The sequence below is a fragment of the Triticum aestivum genome, chromosome 5A, assembly GCF_018294505.1.
Source record: "Triticum aestivum cultivar Chinese Spring chromosome 5A, IWGSC CS RefSeq v2.1, whole genome shotgun sequence".
Taxonomy (NCBI): Eukaryota; Viridiplantae; Streptophyta; class Magnoliopsida; order Poales; family Poaceae; genus Triticum; species Triticum aestivum.
The window spans coordinates 199,351,848-199,360,240 of NC_057806.1; the positions used below are offsets into that span (position 1 = coordinate 199,351,848).

The window sequence follows — 8,393 nt, forward strand, 5'->3', positions numbered from 1 at the left end:
GCATAGAGGGAGCTAGGAGAGTCCAAAAGAGGTGCGGTTTTCGGCCACGCGATCGTGATCGAACGCTCTAGATGATGGAGCAGAGTTTGGTGGGTTTTGGGCCAAATTGGAGGGGTGTTGGGCTGCAACACACATGAGGCCTTTTCGGTCCCTCGGTTAACCGTTGGAGTATCAAACGAAGTCCAAATGATACGAAACATGACAGGCGGTCTACCGGTAGTAAACCAAGGCCGCTTGGCAAGTCTCGGTCCAATCCGGAAATGTTTAATCCCCACACAAGAAAGCTAGAAATGGCCACCGGAGGAGAACGAAGCGCCGGAATGCAAAACGGACAACGGGGAAAATGCTCGAATGGAAGAGACGAACACGTATGCAAATGCAATGCACATGATGACATGATATAAGATGCATCACAACGACAACAACACACGGAGACAAAACCCGAACCCGAGGAAATAAATATAACTTAATGCCGGAAACGGCAAGAGTTGGAGTACAAATTGGGAAAGTTACATCCGGGGTGTTACATTAGGCTTGAAGTGCATACTTGTTGGTGAAAGTGTTGTCCAATGGGAATTATATTTTGTATTACTCATGTAACCTACAAAGTCTGTTGCACAGCCTTGTAACTTCGTACTCCATCTCTAAATTTGTAGTACTAGTAGTCCTCCATACCGTATATTGCACTACTCGTACTATTACCTCCCTCCTGGTTTATGTTGGGGAACGTAGTAATTTCAAAAAATTCCTACGCACACGCAAGATCATGGTGATGCATAGCCATGAGAGGGGAGAGTGTGTCCATGTACCATCATAGACCGAAAGAGGAAGCTTTAGCACAACGCGGCTGATGTAGTCGCACGTCTTCACGATTCGACCGATCATGTATCGAACGCACGACACCTCCGAGTTCTGCACACGTTCAACTCGATGATGTCCCTCGAACTCCGATCCAGCCGAGCTTTGAGGGAGAGTTCCATCAGCACGACAGCGTGGTGACGATGATGATGTTCTAGTGACGCAGGGCTTCTCCTAAGCACCGCTACAATATTATCGAGGTGGATTATGGTGGAGGGGGCACCGCACACGGCTAAGAGATCCAAGAGATCAATTGTTGTGTCTCCAAGGGGTGCCTCCCTCCCCGTATATAAAGGAGTGGAGGAGGGGGAGGGGGCCGACCACCCTAGGCGCGCCCCATGAGGAGTCCTACTCCCACCGGGAGTAGGACTCCCCCCTTCCATGTGGGAGTAGGAGAGGAGAGGGAAGGAGAGAGAGAGGGGGAAAGGAAAGGGGGGGCACCCCCCTCCTTGTCCAATTCGGACTGGGGGGAAGGGGGCGTGCGGCTGCCCTTGGCCGCCCCTCCTCTTCTCCACTAGGGCCCAATAGGCCCATTAGTCTCCCTGGGGGGTTCCGGTAACTCCCCGGTACTCCAGTATATGCCCGAAACTCCCCGAAACCATTCCGGTGTCCGAACATAGTCGTCCAATATATCGATCTTTATGTCTCAACCATTTCGAGACTCCTCGTTATGTCCGTGATCACATCCCAGACTCTGAACTACCTTTGGTACATCAAAACACGTAAACTCATAATATAACTGTCATCGAACTTTAAGCGTGCGGACCCTACGGGTTCGAGAACTATGTAGACATGACCGAGACACGTCTGTGGTCAATAACCAATAGCGGAACCTGGATGCTCATATTGGCTCCCACATATTCTACGCAGATCTTTATCGGTCAAACCGCATAACAACATACGTTGTTCCCTTTGTCATCGGTATGTTACTTGCCCGAGATTCGATCGTCGGTATCTCAATAGCTAGTTCAATCTCGTTACCGGCAAGTCTCTTTACTCGTTCCATAATACATCATCCCGCAACTAACTCATTAGTTACAATACTTGCAAGGCTTAAGTGATGTGTATTACCGAGTGGGCCCAGAGATACCTCTCCGACAATCGGAGTGACAAATCCTAATCTCGAAATACGCCAACCCAACAAGTACCTTCGGAGACACCATTAGAGAACCTTTATAATCACCCAGTTACGTTGTGACTTTTGGTAGCACACAAAGTGTTCCACCGGTAAAAGGGAGTTGCATAATCTCATAGTCATAGGAACATGTATAAGTCATGAAGAAAGTAATAGCAACATACTAAACGATTAAGTGCTAAGCTAACGGAATGGGTCAAGTCAATCACGTCATTCTCCTAATGATGTGATACCGTTAATCAAATGAAAACTCTTTGTCTATGGCTAGGAAACATAACCATCTTTGATCAACGAGCTAGTCAAGTAGAGGCATACTAGTGATCCTCTGTTTGTCTATGTATTCACACATGTATCATGTTTCCGGTTAATACAATTCTAGCATGAATAATAAAAATTTATCGTGATATAAGGAAATAAATAATAACTTTATTATTGCCTCTAGGGCATATTTCCTTCAGTTTATTGGTCCCCTCCATAATTTGTGTCAAATTTTGACCATAAATTTAACTAACTAAATGTTAATGAATGTTACAAAAAATTATATCATTGAATTTGTATTTGAACATAGTTTCCAATGGTATAATTTTTGGTGACATGCATTAATATTTTTTTAGTTAAACCTATGGTTAAAATTTGACACTAACTACAACCAGTAAGTAGTAAGTAGTACTAGTATAGATCGGTCAATTCATCATGTCGTCACATTGAATTGATGTGACAACACGCTATGCGTGTGGTGACACAAGAGTCCCGCCGACGTGTTAGGTTCACCAAAGTGAGCCTCACCCCTCTTCTAGTACAACAACACTCTCCCAACCTCTGCAAAATCACTCTCCCATTCTCTCCCGGTCTCCACGCCTCCCAGCTGTCGCCTTGTTCTGATCCAGTTGGTACGATGAGCGATGAGCTACTGGAGCTGCTATACTTCATTGCAAGTAGTCAAAAGGAAGATGCTGAAAAAGTTGATGTCAACAAGGATGTTCTTCAAGCTAGCCGGATGAAGGAAGGAACTAGCGAGGTCGCTCCTATGAGTATTTGTCTCAATCTTTATGGGGGTTTTCAAGTCTTTAGAGTATGCATGTAGTAATGAAGCCGAGACCCCAATTTGTTTGGGTATTGTGGACTTCAGATTTGGAGGAGCACTTATCTGTAGAAATCTTTCATCATTTACGTAAACATTTAATTGATCATCCATTGAGTACCATTTAACTAGAATTAACCGATGTAAGTCCAAGAAGGATTGGCCGATGCTGTCGGCTGGCATCAAGTTTGATCCCATGGATCAGGAGCTGATTGAGCACCTTGAGGCCAAAGAGAGTGCTGACAGTGCGAGATCTCACCCTCTCATCAATTTGTTCTTACCAACCATCGGCAACGAGCACGGCATATGCTACACCCATCTTGAGAAACTTCCAGGCGAGACAATGACCGGCTTGCACAATTATATTCCTTTGTTTATACCTCTATTTTTTCTTTTTAGACGCAGACCTAATGAAGCAATTATAATTTGACACTTAATAAAAATTGAAGCAAGTCACTGCAACATGCCAAAGATGTTATGAAAATGCCAACTACACACCCTAAAACTTGTATTCGCCAATACTGCAGGTATCACACTGAGTGGCCTAAGCAAGCATTTCTTCTAGTGCAACTCTAGGGCATTCAAAAGGGGCACACAGACGTGTCGCGAGATACATTCAGAGTGTGGCATGCACGTGATGTGGCACAAGACTGGCAATACCTTGCCGATGATGGTCAATAGCCGGCAGACGGGCAGCAAAAACGTTTTGGTTCTGCACACCAACAAGAACTTCGACCAGCAGAGGACCAACTGGGTGATGCACTAGTACCACCTCGGGGACCTGGAGCAAGAGAAGGAGCGGGAGCTGGTCATCTGCAAGATTTCTACCAGATGAACACTAGGGCCAGGACTAAAAAGATTTTAAGTTAGTTTGGTATTGGTACTTGTTCTACCTGGTCATCTTCAAGTTGGTATTGTTGTTAAGGATCTTTCGGTATGAACTTTGCATTTGCTTCCTACCATCATGTCAAGGGTTGACATGGATATAAAGCTGAATCATTGTTTCAAAATGAATTTTCAAGCACCTAATTTTTTTAATGGGTAGCATAAGCACCCGTCGTTCGACTTCCCAATTCTCCATTTTTTTTACGTCTTTGAGTATGCACGGGATCCATCTAGTTTCACACGTTGATAATTGGACGCAGCACGTCGGGACTGGGCTATGACAGAGAGAGGAGCGATGGATTTGGACCATCCAGAATAGTTAAGTGCCTCCATGGACTCAAAAAGGCCTAGTCGGTTATTATTAGTTGAAATATATAAAATATTCCATAATAAAAATAAATGTGTATAATGCAATGAATTTAGTCTAGTTTCACTGAAAATCATCCAATTTGCATGAAATTCGGCCGTGGAACCACAAGACAGTTGTCCATACAGAGCCTAACCATACGGAACCAGCAAGTCCATGGCCGTACATAAGCAAGTGCATGCACTTTTTATCACGATGGAAAAATAATGCTGACGTCTGAGATGGTGAAACCCATGAATATTTCTGCGTACTCAATAGACGAGAGAGTTCTACAAGTACAGGCTGATAACTAGGATCCAGTAGGTATATTGTTTTTTCAGGTCGAGCAACTATCAACTGGACTGTAGACTGCCCAGGCTTGGTATTGTTTTTAACAGGCCCAGCCCATGACGACAATGGGGCACAAAGATCCAACAGGTATCAACTGGCCTCTGAGCCGCCAAACTTAGTTATATTTTCTCTTAGAATATCTGCAGACAGTTTTTTTTACTGAAGAAAACGCACAACCCAATTCTATTTTCCTCTAAAAATGCCATGTCCTACTTTCGTTTTCCGATCTCTATAGTTTTACTAGTTCATATACATATATTATTATATTAAAAATACTTAAATTTCCCTTTTCATCTGTACATCCTTATTTTTGGTTGTTGTTTTCCCTCCCAGTGCTCATTTTTTTACCACTGGTTTTCCCTAAAACCAACTCAATTGTCCCACCTCTTATTAGCTTACAAAAATAAACCATATTTTATTTAGCAAATCAATAAGTTCTTAAAAAAATTATCATTTATGGAGTAAAACGGTTCAGACTCCACTAAAATATGCAGAATTAGGTTGACCTTTGAGACTGTGGTCCTGACCAAAAAATTGGTTGTAATAAATTGATTAAGAATTAGTAAATGGGCTGCAAATTATTAAAAAAATAGCAAATGGGCTATATGTTGTCTGCCATAGATTTGGAGGCTGACTTGTGGGCCTACTAACTTGACGCGGATGCAGGGCTTTGTCAACATCGTCAATATAAACGATTCTAGTTGTAGTGACCGTACGATGTTAATCCAATGGCCATGCTGCTTCTTCAACCTCTGGTCTTCTTGGTCCAGCCGCCCGAACCAGCGTCGGTCGTACTGCCTGCTCATGCCTCCCATGGCTGGCCTGGCCATCCCTCTACGCGTCCATAGTTCCTGTTATTCTCCAGCGACGGCAGACGAACCAATAAACCCTCATACTCCCCTCCGTGTGGGAAACAACTACCGAGTCTTCTCCGGCTCCGGGTCGTTCCCTTCCTAGGCTCGCCGTCGTCCAACGCCCTGGTGCTCTTGGTGCGGCGGGGTCAACATGGTCAACAAACAACATCCATCAAAAGAGGACTGTATGTGGAGAGGCTGATAGCTGGGTCTACGGCCGCACGCAAGGAAGTGCATCCTTATTACGCGCAAAATAATGGTTCCTGCACCTGACAGCGGGGACCCACCGAAAGGGCCTCTATATTTTGCGAAAAAATCGTTCCTCCCGCTGACAGCTCACACCCACCAGCTATATCTTCGCAGGCAAGCAACTGCCTCCTTATTACGCACAAAAAAAGGAATACTCCCTCTGCTAGCTGGGACCCACCATATTTGGAGGATGACTTGTGGGCCTATTAAGTTGACGGGGACACAAGATTTGTCAACTTAGTCAATATAAATGATTCTAGCTGCAGTGACTATACGATGTCCATCCAATGGCCGTCGTGCTACTTCAACCTCTGATCTTCTTGCTCTAGCCGCCCAAACCATTGCCGGCCGTGTCGCCTGCTCCTGCGTCTCGTGGCCGGCTGTGCTGCCGTGCAGGCCTCACTGCCCCAATCTACTCCCATCGTTGGCCTAGCCATCCCTGTACTCACCCAGACCTCCTATTATTCTTTGGCGACAGCAGCCTCACACTGTAGCCAAACCAGTAAACCCTCGTACTCCCTTGCGCATGGGAAACAATTGCCGAGTCTTCCCCGGCTCCGGGTCATTCCCTTCCTAGGCCTCACCGTCGTCCACCGCCTTGGTGCTCTCGACACGGCATGGTCAATGTGGTCAAGGAACAACTTCCATTGGAAGATTACTTGTACGTGGAGAGGCTGACAGTTGAGTCCACGGCCGCAGCAATGAAGTGCCTCCTTATTACGCACAAAATAATCATTCCTCCAGCTGACTACAGGACTCACCGGAAGGGCCACCGTATTTTGCAAAAAAAATTGTTTCCCCCCTGACAATTGGCACCCACCAGCTACATCTTCGCACGCAAGGAAGTGTGTCCATATTACTGGCAAAAAATGATTCTTCCCCCCTGAAAGCTTGGAACCACCAACTATATCTTCGCATGCAAGGAAGTGCCTCCTTATCCTCCCTAATAGCTGGGACCCACCCAGTTGAACCGTACGTAGGCTTGTCTTTCTGGTCACGAATGTGTACATACATACTGGTCGATCGGTCTCTCTGCAGTGATGAACCGTGGGCGAGTAAGGAGCGACACGTGTCGTAGTAGAGGCATTAACATAGCATGTCACGCAATCCTGTCTATATATATCGTGTACACATACGTACAACCATGCTGCAAGAAAGTAAATACGGATATGTACGTACATACGGGTGGGTTCTCAAATGCGTACAACAACTGTGTCTTGTTTATTGGCAGCCAACTGGCTGGGTTGGAATGGATAAATAGTGTTGTGTTCATTGGGAGGCGACCGAGTTGGTCGGAACGCGTCCTGTTCATCGATCGACAACCAACCGGCTTAGAAGGAACAACCGAAATGGGATCCTGCTCACCGGGAGGGGTGTGGCATCACACAAAACGGAGGAAACGGACTTCTGTTCAAGTGCCTATGATTGAAACGGTGTCTTGTTGATCGCGAGGGGTGTGGCGTACCACAAAACGGAGGAAACAGACTTGTGTTGGAGCTCCTACGGTCTAAACGGGGTCATGTTCATCGGGAGGGGTGTGGCGTACCATAAAACGGGACTCACAGGCTACTGTTCATCCACCATCTACTGCCTCGCTCCAGCTTCCACAGGCTAATGTTCATCCACCGTCGACTTCCTCCAGCCTCCATGGGCTACTATTCATCCACCATCGACTTCCTCCAGCATCCACCTGCTACTGTTCATCCACTGCGGCCTTCCTCCTACCTCCACCAGCTACTGTTCTTCCAGCCCCACCGGCTACTATTCAACCAGCCCTCCACATGGGCATGTTCATCCAGCCTCCACCATCTACTGTCGAACCAGTCCTCCACGGGGTCCTATTGATCCACCCCAGCTGGCTCAGGTGTGGCGGCCTCCTCTCGATCGGGATCCTATTCATCCGGTGGCAACGGCCTCTACTACCACGGGGTCCTGTTCATCCAACCCCCACCGGGAACTGTTCATCCAACCCCCAACAATGGTCACTGCTCATGAAGAGGAAGGTTCGATCGGCTTCAGTTAGCAACAGTAGTGAAGGAATCGCTCGGGTTCAGTTAACACCCAAGGGACCGATCGCTCGGGATCAGTAACGTAGCTAGTGCAATCGCTCGGGTTCAGTAAGCGAGCGCCTTGCTGAAGTTTAGTTAGAGCCCAATGCCTCGCACACACACGTGTATGTGTATGAGAGAAATGCGCAAACCTCCATGCATCGCTCGGCCCCGACCACCCACCGTAATCGGGAACTCCCCGAAATTTTCCTGCCCTCGCTTCTACCATGATTTTTTTCGTCATGGACGGCCCAAAGAATGTCATGTAGGTGCGTCCCCAGCCCGCCCAGGACGAAAAACCCATTTTCTATCATGATTTCTGTCATGGAAGTAGGAGCCCACCACATCTATGATGATAAGTGGTTTTGTCATAATTATCGTCACAGGAGTGTCATAAGCATGACATAATTTTTTTTCGTTTAGCCCATAATGTCACGGGTGTGTTTTTTTGTAGTGAGGTGGCTTGATTTCACACCCATTCATATTCTCCCACTCTCTCCTATCTCTGCAAGGCTTGATAATGGGTTCGTATGCTAGCTTGAATGTTTCAATACTGTAGCAGGAGTGCACCAAAGTCTCGGGGTCA

The 8,393-nt window shown here is 46.5% G+C and overlaps 1 pseudogene; it reads left to right on the forward strand.

Moving 5' to 3' along the window:
* Window positions 1-2,888: 2,888 nt before the first annotated feature.
* On the forward strand, window positions 2,889-3,891 carry LOC123101270 (NAC domain-containing protein 75-like; annotated as a pseudogene).
* The last annotated feature ends 4,502 nt before the right edge of the window (window positions 3,892-8,393 follow it).